The sequence below is a fragment of the Bubalus bubalis genome, chromosome 13 (genome assembly GCF_019923935.1).
Source record: "Bubalus bubalis isolate 160015118507 breed Murrah chromosome 13, NDDB_SH_1, whole genome shotgun sequence".
NCBI classification, from domain to species: domain Eukaryota; kingdom Metazoa; phylum Chordata; class Mammalia; order Artiodactyla; family Bovidae; genus Bubalus; species Bubalus bubalis.
Genome location: NC_059169.1, coordinates 13,177,025 through 13,190,037, shown reverse-complemented (window position 1 = coordinate 13,190,037; position 13,013 = coordinate 13,177,025). Strand labels below are relative to the sequence as shown.

The window sequence follows — 13,013 nt, the reverse complement described above, 5'->3', positions numbered from 1 at the left end:
ATTAAAGCCAATAAAACATAGTGTGTATTTATATTAACATTTATGTGCATTTGAAACACACAAAACAGTACTATACATTGTACACAACAATGTAGAAAAAGTAAGAAAAATGCACTGAGTAGATAACAAATTGACTTTAATTTGTTAATTTGCTTAATTGATTATGTGGGAGCAGGGAGGGGAATAAGGTAAAATAGGAGATTTGGGCTCTATCTGTACATTTTTAGGCAGTTTTACTGAGATATAATTGACATACAATAAACTCTCTCTATATATATTCTTAAATCCAAAGTTCTTTTGGCTGTTCTAGGTGTCTGCATTACCATATGAATTTTAGAACCGCTTTAAAAGTTCTACAAAAATGTCTGGGATTTTCATTGGAATTGCTTTAAATCTATAGATCAATTGGAAGAGAATGGAAATCTTAATCATATTGATTATTCCTGTCCATGAACTCAATGATACTCTGCTCATTTAAAAAGAAAAAAAAAAAAAAGGATTTCTCTCTTTGTTTCATTTGGATAGTTTCCACGATTATACCCCCCAGTTTGCTAATTCTTATTTTTTTCTTGGCCATCTCTAGTCTATGGTTAGTTCCATCCAGTGTCATCAAGTAAATTGTTTTCATGTTAAAAAGATTATTTTCAGTTATTTCTATAATTTCAAAGTCTCTCCTTAAGTTTTTGAACATGTTAAATACAGTTAGAGTGTCCTGAATATAGTTTTAGTATCCTGTGTGCGTGCTAAGTCACTTCAGTCGTGTCCAACTCTGTGTGACCCTATGGACTGTAGCCTGCCAGGCTCCTCTGTCCATGGGATTCTTCAGGTGAGAATACTGGAGTGGGTTGCCATGCCCTCCTCCAGGGGATCTTGGATCTGAAATGAAAACTTTTAGTACACTTATCTGCTAATTCTAATGTCTGGGTTAGTATTGGTCTGTTTGATTGATGGTTTCCCTCATTATGGATAGCATTTTGTCACTTCTTTGCATGTCTGATAATTTTTGAGTGGCTTCCAGGCATTGTCATTTTTATTTTGTTGGGATGGATATTTTTGTATTCCTATAAATATTCATAAACTTTCTACCTGGATTCAGGTAATTTTCTTGGAAATAGATTCTTTAAGTCTAGCATCTATTCTTTTTCAAGGTGGGATCACGTAATATTACTTTATTCAGGAACCTATGAATTTTGAGTTTACCTAGTTTAATTAATGGGAACAAGTACAATTTCCAGACCTGAGTGACAAGCCAAATGATGTTTTCTCTTATACTCTAAAATGGTTCTTTCCCTAATCTTGCACAGTTTCTTTACATATATTTTCCTCTCCAGAACACCAGTTTTGTAACTGTCTATCTCCTTGTTCGTCTTGTCCACTGATCATGAATTTCCTGAAGGCAAAACCAGTCCCACATGGCCTGACAGAATGGGCCCACTCAATAAATACTATTGATTAAATAAAATAGAAAGGACAAGGACATCAATACAAGGTAAATAACTGAGATATACTTTCAGTAAATAAGTTCAGAAATGAGATATATTACTTCTGATTTCTGCTTAGTAAATATTTACTGAAAGAATACAGAAGCCCAATGTTATATTCATTTACCAAATTTGTGTTCAGATCAGATCAGTCGCTCAGTCGTGTCTGACTTTTTGCGACCCCATGAATTGTAGCATGCCAGGCCTCTCTGTCCATCACCAACTCCCAGAGTTCACTGAGACTCACGTCCATTGAGTCAGTGATGCCATCCAGCCATCTCATCCTCTGTCTTCCCCTTCTCCTCCTGCCCCCAATCCCTCCCAGCATCAGAGTCTTTTCCAATGAGTCAACTCTTCTCATGAGGTAGCCAAAGTACTGGAGTTTCAGCTTTAGCATCATTCCTTCCAAAGAAATCCCAGGGCTGATCTCCTTCCGAATGGACTGGTTGGATCTCCTTGCAGTCCAAGGGACTCTCAAGAGTCTTCTCCAACACCACAGTTCAAAAGCATCAATTCTTCAGCACTCAGCCTTCTTCACAGTCCAACTCTCACATCCATACATGACCACAGGAAAAACCATAGCCTTGACTAGACGAACCTTTGTTGGCAAAGTAATGTCTCTGCTTTTGAATATGCTATCTAGGTTGGTCATAACTTTCCTTCCAAGGAGTAAGCGTCTTTTAATTTCATGGCTGCAGTCATGTGTTATTTCATGGCTGCAAATTTGTGTTAGCCTTATCTAAAACTTGGATTCGGGTTTCTATGGCATTGTTTTGTATCCTAAAATATAGATAAAACAGAAAGATACCCTAGAAGTGAGATTAAACATAACTTGGCAAAAGCCTTAAATATTTATAAAGACAGTGTTCTTTTTTCTGATATTTAACATGTCTTCTCCTGGAAGGAGGAGGCCACCCACTGCTTGGATATTTTTCTATCTGTTGAATTATGCTGAATAAAATCTAATAGTCCTTTTCATTGTTATAGAGTCGATGACTTCATCCTTTTTTGTCACCATTTTTACAATATAACAGGCTGAAATGTTGAAAAGTTTTATCTGGTAACCTTATGAAACTGGTACCTTCCCACAATCATAATTTTAATCAACCACTCCTGGTCCAATACATGAAAAATAATCATATTCAAGGAAGAGCGACATGTTTTTTCTGGGTCTTATTAAAAGAAGTGCTTTCCAAAAATGGAGTTGGTGATCTTTATGTCATGGAATTGTTATGGGGCATAAAAGAGCTAATGCGTGCCAGTGGTCTGGCATATAGTTATTGCCAAATGAACTAGTCTTGCTTTCTGAAACAGTATTTTGTACTATTTAACCTAAAACCAAACTATGAAACCGAGTAATAATGGTAATAGAAGTTATTTCCTCCATCTGGTATAAGTATGAAGGAGAGAAAGCAAAAGAACCAGACATTTGCTTAATACCAGATTGCAAGTTTTCATCTGTAGGTGAGTAATCCATGCCTTATCAAGCACCATAAATCGTCTATGAGATTGCACATTGGGTGCTTGAGAAGTGAGATCTGAAGTCTCCTTTCATTGTCTAATCCCAGGACAACCTTAGATAAAATTAGTATATCTAAGAAAGAGAAGGAGATGAAAAGAGGGGATTTCTAGTTGCAGTAATTAATGGCAGAGTCCCTGGTGGGATGCCCTGGGGAGGGCATCTCTCCTCTGGGGTAATAAATAGAATGCCCGGTCTGAGCTGGAATCCCAACGTCCAGAGGTGCTTTAAACACAGAACCTTCACTGACTTAAAAAAGTAGTGCTCTTCCATCATTTCAGCCAGCAGTTTGCCAAAAGAGGCTCTGCCTTCAAAGGGGTAGAGAGCTGTCCTGCACTCTGAACTAGAGAAAAACAGAGGAAGGAGACAGAAACTACATGGTATAAGATGTTCCAGCCAATAACCTATTTCAGTCTTGCCTTCTGTTTCACTGCTTGTTTGAGGCTTTTAAAAATGGTTTATACTTTCTATATGCAAAACATTGCAAAATATTTTTAGTCCATTTGGTTAGCAATTGGTTTTCCAACTTCCTTCATTTTCTGTATATATAACACCTTGGTCTCCTTGGATTTTATTATTTTACTTGTCTCTCTCACCTCTGGTATATTCTCAATCCAATTAACCTTTATTTATTTTTTTGAATCTTTGTTCTTTATGTCGAATACAGTGGTTCTTAATGTAGAATGCCATGCAGTTATAGCTTTTCTGTATGCCTAACCTTTATTTCTTGCTATTATTAGCCTTTACACATAATATTCTTTCTCTGTTTTCACTGGTGTGTTTGACAATTCCCTATTTAGCATCATCTGGAAATTTCATTAATGTACGCCTTCTTCCAGATCATTAATAAAGTTGTAGCTCAAACTGCAGCTGACATTCATTCCCCTGGCTCCTTCTGGTCATCTTTTTGCAGTTCATCACATTGCCCTTTATCATCTTTTTTTTTTTTTTTTTTTTGAGGATTTGCCAGCCACTTTCCAATCCTCCAGATATTGCTTACACTCAGTCATTTTTAATTAATTTTGTGACTGTGTTTCAGAATCTTATAGAGTACCTTGCATAAAATAAGCACTAGATAAACATTAGTAGAACCAAATTGGGTCACTAGACCAGATATTTGATTTATTCAGTGTATTTGGGTCTCCCCAAGAAGGAGGAGAAGGGGATGACAGAGGATGAGGTGGTTGGATGGCATCACTGACTTGATGGACATGAGTCTGAGCAAGCTCCGGGAGTTGGTGATGGGCAGGGATGCCTAGGGTGCTGCGATTCATGGGGTCGCAGAGAGTCAAACATGACTGAGCAACAGTGAAGTGAACTGAATGCTACCAAAAAAAAAAAAAGAATACAAATCTCTTTTTTTTTTTTTGGATAGACTTTTTAAGACAGTTTTTAGCACTTTCTCTAGTCCTTTTGGGGCTTCCCTGGTAGCTCAGACGGTAAAGCGTCTGTCTAAAATGCGGGAGACCCAGGTTCGATCCCTGGGTCGGGAAGATCCCCTGGAGAAGAAAATGGCAACCCACTCCAGTACTCTTGCCTGGAAAATCCCATGGAAGGAGGAGCCTGGTAGGCTACAGTCCATGGGGTCACAAAGAGTCGGACATGACTGAGCGACTCACTTCACTTCTAGTCCTTTTAAATGATTAAGGGTGCTCCATATCTTTTTACAGTTTAGACGCTGTCTTAATCCAGGTACTGGTATAGATAATAAGCAAGATATCCAAATACCATGTGTGTGTGTGTGTGTGTGTGTGTGTGTGTGTGCGCGTGCGCGTGTGTGCGCATGTATTCTAGTAACTTTACCATTCATCAGTTTTTAAAATGTCCTGGTAACCCTACCAAATGCCTAACTGGATTTAAGATATCTTATAATAAATACGTATTTACAATAAGACCAAAACAAGCCATCATAGGACAAAAGAGAACACAAGAAAGAAAGAAAGGAAAGCAACATATCTTTAAATTCCTAAACCATGGCAAGAGTGGCATGAGGGAGAAGAAAGTGGGAGTTTAGAAGCTAGAATAAGGTTGAATTTTGACTCTATTGCTCATGAGATAAATGACTTCAAGCAAATTTTGTGACCTCTTTCAGTTTCTCCATTAATGATATAGAATGATCATCTTTAACTGATCATTCCAGATAGCTAGAGTAGGTAAGGCACTAACATAGCTAGTGTAGGTAAGACAACCAGGAGCACTCTTGGCTTATGATGTGCTCTGGACCTATCCCTGCCAGCGTTCCCTGCCTGCAGGAAGTGGTCCCTCTGCCCCATGGCACAAGCATGAAATTTAGAAGAAACATGCGATTCGCTTCCTTTCACCTCCGCGTCCAAACAATAGCAAGCACCACTGCCACTTTCTCAGATTCACCCACTGCCACCCCTGGATGCGGTCCTTGATTGCTGCAATGGACTTGAAGTCTCTCTGCTTCAGCTCAACTTTCCTTTATTTCACTGCCTGCAGAACAGCTGCATCTAACCTTTTCAGAGTTAGAGCCTGACACTCCATTGCTTAAACCTTGCAGGGACTTCTCACTGACTTGAAATAAAAATCCTACCTCCTCGTTTCCTTATGATCTGACCTGCTTCCCTCAGACCACAAGCTTGAACAGGAGAGGGACCAATCCGTCACTCAACACATACCTGGCACTGTCTGACATGTTACCTAATACATGGGAAAGTGAAGGTAAAAGTGTCAGTCACTCAGTCGTGTCTGACTCTTTGTGACCCCTTGGACTGCAGCCCATCAGGCTCCTCTGTCCATGGAATTCTTCAGGCAAGAATACTGGAGTGGTTAGCCATTCCCTTCTCCAGGGGATCTTTCTGACCCAAGGATCGAACCCAGTTCTCTTGCATTGCAGGCAGATTCTTTACCTTCTGAGCCACCAGGGAAACGTTTGCAAATATTTGCTGGATGAAGGAATACTGTACACTATTGCTGCAAGGGAAAAAAGCTTTTCTCCCAACTTGATCATATACTTCCCTTCTAAGTCAGTGTTCTAAAACTGCTCATAGCCATCCAGCAGTGAGAAATAGTGAAACTAGGATTGCTCCTACATTGCTTCCACCTTCATTACCCAGACACTGACATTTAATAATCATTGAGTATTCAAGAATGCAGTTCTTATAGATGAAAGTAACTATTTGTTAAAGAGGAGGGGACTGGAATAAAAATGGAGAATCTTTTGATGAACATTACATTCAAATCATTAGAATTTCATATAGATGTAATTGCTCCCTCAGAAATAGATTAAATATACACAGCATTTTAAATGACATTTTTACATTGTTAAAGTGCAGTTGATTATAAATTGTGAGTATTTTAAACCGGGCATGCTTCCTCTCCATCAATCAGTGTTATCATGACCATCTTTTTAATAAGATTATTTGCTAATGGAAAACTAAAATGTTCAATGCCTGCAGCAGCATTAACACAGAGAATGAGCAAGTGACAGCCCACCCAGCATTTGTTCTCTCTTCAGCATGCGATGTCTGGAGAGATTCCTTTTCCTTCATTCACACACACACCAGTGCAGCTTCTGCTAATGGGTATTTTCTTCTGATGAGGAGTAGTGAGTGCCTTCAAGCTTTGAGGTGCTAATCATTAGCAGTTAAGAAGTATCTTAGAGAACAAACTCTGGCATTCTCCCCAAAAGCTGAAGGTTGAGATGCTGCAGGGCTATTTAGAATACAGGATTTTGACATTTATACTCACTCAAATTAGGAAGATAATATATTAAGTTGACAAAGAAAGTAAAATCATCGGGCTTTCAATTGTACAACTCAGTAGACTGCTCAGCTGGATGCATTTCATTAGCTGAGAAGTTCTAACGTGTTATTTACCTGCATGATTTTTTTTTAAGAGCTCAGGATGATGCATGATGAAAATCACCTTCCAAAAAAAGGAAAACAAAAAGCAGAGGAGCACACAGAATCTCTAATGGAAAATTCATTTTTATTTAAAAAAAAATCAGACATTTTTTTTAATGTGTTAGCTTATGTGTTTTGTGTGTTGGAGGTAGGACATGGCCATGGGAAGGAAGGAATCATTGGAAAGCAATCAGGAAACATGTTGATAACTCATTATAGGTGTTACCTATGTGTGTGCATGCTCAATTGCTTCAGTCATGTCTTTCAACTCTTTGCAACTCTATGGACCGTAGGCTGCCAGGCTCCTCTGTTCACAGGATTCACCAGCAAAAATACAGAAGTGGGTTGCCGTGTGCTCCTCCAGAGGTCTTCCTGACTCAGGGATCAAACCTGTGTCTCCTTCATCTCCTGAATTGCAGGCAGATTCATTACCGCTGAGCCACCTTGGAAGCCCAGTGGCTTCTATACTATACTTCTATATCGATACTAATTGCTAATTAAATAATTCTTATTCATTACAAGAATTCACTATAAAAGAAGCATTGACATACATTGAGGAAGGATATTAAACTCAAAGTGTGAAAACTTGTTCAAAACATAGAAAGGATATTGGGTCAGAACACTGCTTTGTATCTGAAGAGCAAATAGTAGAGAAAACCGAGACCTTCATTTCTGGCCTTTAAGTGTATCCCTTTCTCCAGACTTTCTAAATTCTCTGCATTGAATAAATACATGGAACCTGTGCTCTCTCCTATCATATTTTGAGTAACTTTTTTTAAAAAAAGTATAAGCAATAAATGATGAAATAATTATATCTATCATATAATTAAGTTTAAACTGGTCAAACTCACCTCAGAGACTCTCAGAAATGCAATAAAGAACCCACCTATATTCTATAGAAAAGGAGTCTGAGTGACCCCCAAGGGGAGGGAGTCACAGGATAAACAAGGTCAGCCCAGGCAGATGTGAACAAAAATAAAGCATTGACATCTGTGTTCATATCAGATGAATTTTAATCTGGGGAGAATCTAGATAGAGAATGGCACTTTATAAGGCTATAGAGTACAGCCCACAATGAAGCTCAAACCAGGTGACTACCCAGTCATGAAATAAAACAACCCCAACATCATTATAAAAATCACTAGAAATATAATGCAGAATTGGAGACTTTAAGCTACAATCATCAGTAAAACAAATGAACAAAAAACAACTAAGGCATTAAGAGTACAGAAAGCCTAGATAACCATTTTTAAGATGATATATATACGTGGAATATATATATGTATATGTATATACACAGGGGCTTCCCTGGTGGCTCAGATGGTAAAAAATCTGCCTGCTATGTGGGAGACCCAGGTTCGATCTCTGGGTTGGGAAGATTGTCTGGAGAAGGAAAGGCAACCCACTCCAGTATCCTTGCCTGGAGAATCCCATGGACAAAGGAGCCTGGCAGGCTATAGTCCATGGGGTCAGAAGAGTCAGACATGACTGAGCGACTAACACTTTCACATATAAATACATATGGAATATATATATATATATATATATATATATATATATACATACATATTAGACCTACTACCTGAGAACAGAGAATACTTCTTTTAGATGCTCAGGAAATTTAATTACTTTAATTTTACCAAAAAAAATTACATATTGGCCATAAATAAAACTTCAGCAAGTTCATCAAAGCTGAAATAGGATCAAAGCATTTTTGATCAATTGCAATAAAAGGAGAAATTTGAAAATATAACTATTTAAAAACAAAAAAAATGTCGTGTGGAAATTTCAAAATTTTCCCTTAATCCTTGAGGCATAAGGAAATCAAAACTTTAATTGTAATACATCTAGAAGGATTGATGAAAGCATGCCATGCCAGAACCTAAGTGTATATCTCAAGTCATGCTCAGAGAAAGTCATAGCACTAAATAATTTAATAATGAACAAGAAAAATAATTTAAACTTATAACTTAGAAAAACAAGACTAATGAGAATGATAAAAACAGATCTTAATGAATGGGAAAATTGAAAAGTTACAGAACCAATAAGTAAATCTAAAAGCTAGGTAACAGGAAAAAAAGATAAATTATCAGCTGACTTAGAGAAAAAAGAGGAAGCAAAATAAAAATAAAAATTGAAAATAAACAAATGCTGTAAAAAATGAGTCATAGGAGTCTATTTTGCTCAGCTCTATAGAAACATAATAAATAATATAGATGAGGAGAGTAAATTTGTAAATAAAATAGAGTATTTAGAAAACTTATACAGACCAACTTCTGTAACACAGATCATTTCAAAGCACACTTCTACTGAAATGTAAAATAATAGGTACTACCAATGCTGTTCTTTTCAGAGTATAGAAAAATGAAGGAAAGTTTCTATGTTATTTTAATGAAGCTCTCATCTCTGGGGGAAAACATGTTTCCTTGCCTTTCTATTTTCTACAGGAATTCATTTTGTCTGGTGGCCCCTTCATCTTCAAAGTCACGAATCACATCACTTGCCTCTGCTTTGCTGACATCTCTGCAGACACTTGCTCTGACTCCCTTGCTTCTTTCCTTCACTTGTAAGGACCCCTGTGATTATATGTTGTTGTTGATGCTATCGTTAGTCACTAAGTCATGTCCAACTCTTTGGCGACACCATGGATTGTAGCCCGCCACTCTCCTCTGTCCATAGCATTTTCCAGGCAAGAATACTGGAGTGGGTTACCATTTCTTTCTCCAGATCTTCCCGACCCAGAGATCAAATCCATGGCAGGTGGATTCTTTACCACAGAGCCACGTGGGAGGCCCTGAGATTACGTGAGACCCACACAAATACTCCGAAGTAATCTCCCCATTTTAAGATCCTTAAATTAATCACAAAATCACCTTTGCCATGTAAGGTAATATAGTCACAGGTTCTGTGGATTAATATGTAGACATCTTTGGGAGGCAACTATTCTGCCTTCCGCACCATATTGCCAAAGATTAACATGTTTGACAGCACCATATGTTGACTGGTGGTGGGTCAAAGGCATGCTCAGACAATGCTGAAGGTTGGTAAAACCTTTATAAACAGCCATTTGGATTATCCTTAAGATGACAGTTGCCCTTTCAGAAATTTCCCTTATGGATTTGCCTACACACAGTAAAGAAGATAGTTTATATTAGGGTACTCACTGCAGCATTTTTGTAACATCAAAGAATTAAACAGAAATAAATCATCACCAAAAAGAAGTGGCTAAATAAGCTAAGGTAGATTGATAAAATGGAATATTCTTCAGGCTTTCATGAAAATAATTCAATTTCTTTGAATTGAGATGGAGAAAAACACCAAGATGCAGATCATATGTCTTTGTATATAAGAGATTTTTTTTTCTTTTACATTTTAACATTTCTGAAATCAGGATGTGTCTTTCAAATAATGGCCTGTCGTATTTAAGTGGCAGAATATTTTTTTCTTTCAGAGCGGTAAGATAATAATGGTGTGTCTTCTGGCCAGTGAAAAGTTGAACTTGATGGAGTACTGTCATTAAGTGGGGGAAAAAATTCAGATTAGTATGTAACTATCATATGTACAACAGAATGAATATGTGTAAACACACACACTTCCCCTCATTATTAGATCATTAGCATCAGCATTCAGACAAGCTTTTGTTTCTCCTATTAAAAAAGTAAATCTCCTTTTGATCACATTTCTCCCTCTAGTTTTTACCTCTCTTCTTGGCTTCCTTTTACAGCAAAACTCCTCAAGAGACTTAATCTATACACATTTCTCAAGTTTCTCTTCTGCTTCTAAGGCCTAAATCCATTCTAATTCATTTTGGTCCCACTAAAATGCTTCTCATCAATTTTACCATTGACCTTGGTCTTGATAAATCGTTTAGCAGCATGAAGTACAATTGGCGTGCCTCCTCTTGAAATATGTTCCTTCCTTTGGCTTCTTGGACATCTCACACTGCTTTCCTCCTCTCTCTTGCTGCTCCTTGCCAGTCTTCTGGGTTTTTCCTCATCGTTTTCACTAGTAACGGTGGCAGAATCCCAGGGCTCCACCCTACTCCCTTCTTCCCTACATTCACTTCTGTCGGAGTCTCTTCTGAACTCACAGCTTTGAACACCATCGATTTGCCTATAAGTGTCTAATTTGTATCTCCAGCTCAGATCTGGCCTGTGAATTCATATTCATATATCCAACTGTTTGCTTAGCATCTCCAATGTGCTGTCTAATGAGCATCTTGGGCTTAGGATAGCTGAGACTGAACTTGTCCTTTTCCCCTCAAAGCTTCTTTGGGTTTCCTATTTCAGTAATGACACTGCTCTCAGTGGTTCCAGCTAAAATCCCTAGAGGTGCTCTCAATACTTGACTTTGTTTCTAAGCCCACTTTGAACCCATAGTCTATTCTTGTTAATTCTGCCTTCAAAAAATCTATCCAGAATCTGACCTCTGCTTACTGCCTCCATTGCTGCCTTCTGGTCCAAGCCACGGGTCATCATCTTTTAACTGTATTCTTGCCATGTCCTTCTTAGTGCTCACCCAAGTCTTCAGGCTCTTCTTAACAGAGCATCCAGGATATCCTGCTCAAATGTAAGTCAGATCATGTCATTGCTGTTGTTGAGTTCCTCAGTCATGCCCAACTCTTTGTGATCCTATGGACTGCAGCAAAACAGTCTTCCCTATCCTTCACTGTCTCCCAGAGTTTGCTCAAACTCAAGTTTGCACTGACTCCACTGAGTCAGTGATCCTATCCAACTATCTTATCCTCTGTCACCTCCTTCTCCTCCTGCCCTCAGTCTTTCCCAGCATCCAGGTTTATTCCAATGAATTGGCTCTTCACATCAGGTGGCCAAAGTATTGGAGCTTCAGCATCAGTCCTTTCAATGAATATTCAGGGTTGATTTTCTTTAGGATTGACTGATCTCCTTGCAGTCCAAGGGATCCTCAAGAGTCTTCTCCAGCACCACAGTTCAAAAGCATCAGTTCTTCAGTGCTCAACCTTGTTTATGGTCCAACTCTCACATCGTTACATGACTACTGGAAAAACCATAGCTTTGGCCCTCATAATCAAAGCCAAGTTTGTTATAGTAACACAGCTCAACCCAACTCGGTCCACTGTGTATCTTGCCCTTGTTTCTCATCCTTTACTCTCAGACTCTTCCTGGATGCTCTTCCTTGATGTCCACAGAACTCTCTATTTGCCCTCTTTCTAGTCTGTTAAAGTGTCACTTTGTTTGTAAGCCTTCATTCTGGCCACTCTTAAATTTTGCCACCCATTTCTACATCTTCCCAAGACTTACTTCCCCCATTCCCTGTTTGAATTTTCTCCATAGAATGATTATATTCTAATAGGCTACAGAGTTATCACATTTATTGTATTTGATTGCCTAGAATATAGACTCCTTGAATGCAAGGAATATTGACTCTTTTGTTCATTGATACATGCGCCATACTCAATGCCTGACACATTGATGAAAGGGTTATCAATTCTTTATCGGAGCATAGCACAGTTCTGGAAGGATACCCAAGAGAATGATGGCAAGGACTCTCTGTGCGTTAGAACTGGGTTTCTGGGGAACAAATGGACAATCTATGTAGTTTCAAACTTTGAATTTTATGCCATATTATGTATTTAAAACAATCAAATTAGATCATTTGCAAACAATTTTAAAATATTAAATAAAGGCTCTAACCTCACCTGCAAGTTGGGATGGAGTATCAGATTTTGAGCCAAGAGTGTGAAATATTCTTTACCTGCTTGGAGTCACTCATTATTCTTTTCACTCTGGACCTCTCTGCTAGTCATATGGTACTTTAATAGAAGTCAGTAAGGAGGAATGGAGGTGATTTTCTCCATCACTAGTTCCTTCTTTCTTATTCCTTTGACCCACTTTTTAAAGAGAATTTACAGAAATCTAATGTCCAGATGGCCAGGGCTCTTGAGATCAGAGTCAAATTAGCTCTGGAACCACAGCAAAATGATTTCTTCTTCCCTTCTAAAAGGAAAGCAAAGGCCAACCTTTGGCTGGCAGATGGATAATTGCTTGCAAAATGGATTCACCCAGTGTCTCTGGCAACAAGACTGGAGCAGAAACAATACTTGATTAAATAATTGCTATATACCAGCTGGTACATAATTGTGAAGAGTTAGAAGTATAGGTTATG

The 13,013-nt window shown here is 38.2% G+C and overlaps 1 protein-coding gene across 1 annotated transcript in view; it reads left to right on the top strand.

The window, feature by feature from the left end:
• Positions 1-13,013, top strand: part of HS6ST3 (heparan sulfate 6-O-sulfotransferase 3) — a 727,486-nt gene that overhangs the window by 619,827 nt on the left and 94,646 nt on the right. The window lies entirely within an intron of this gene.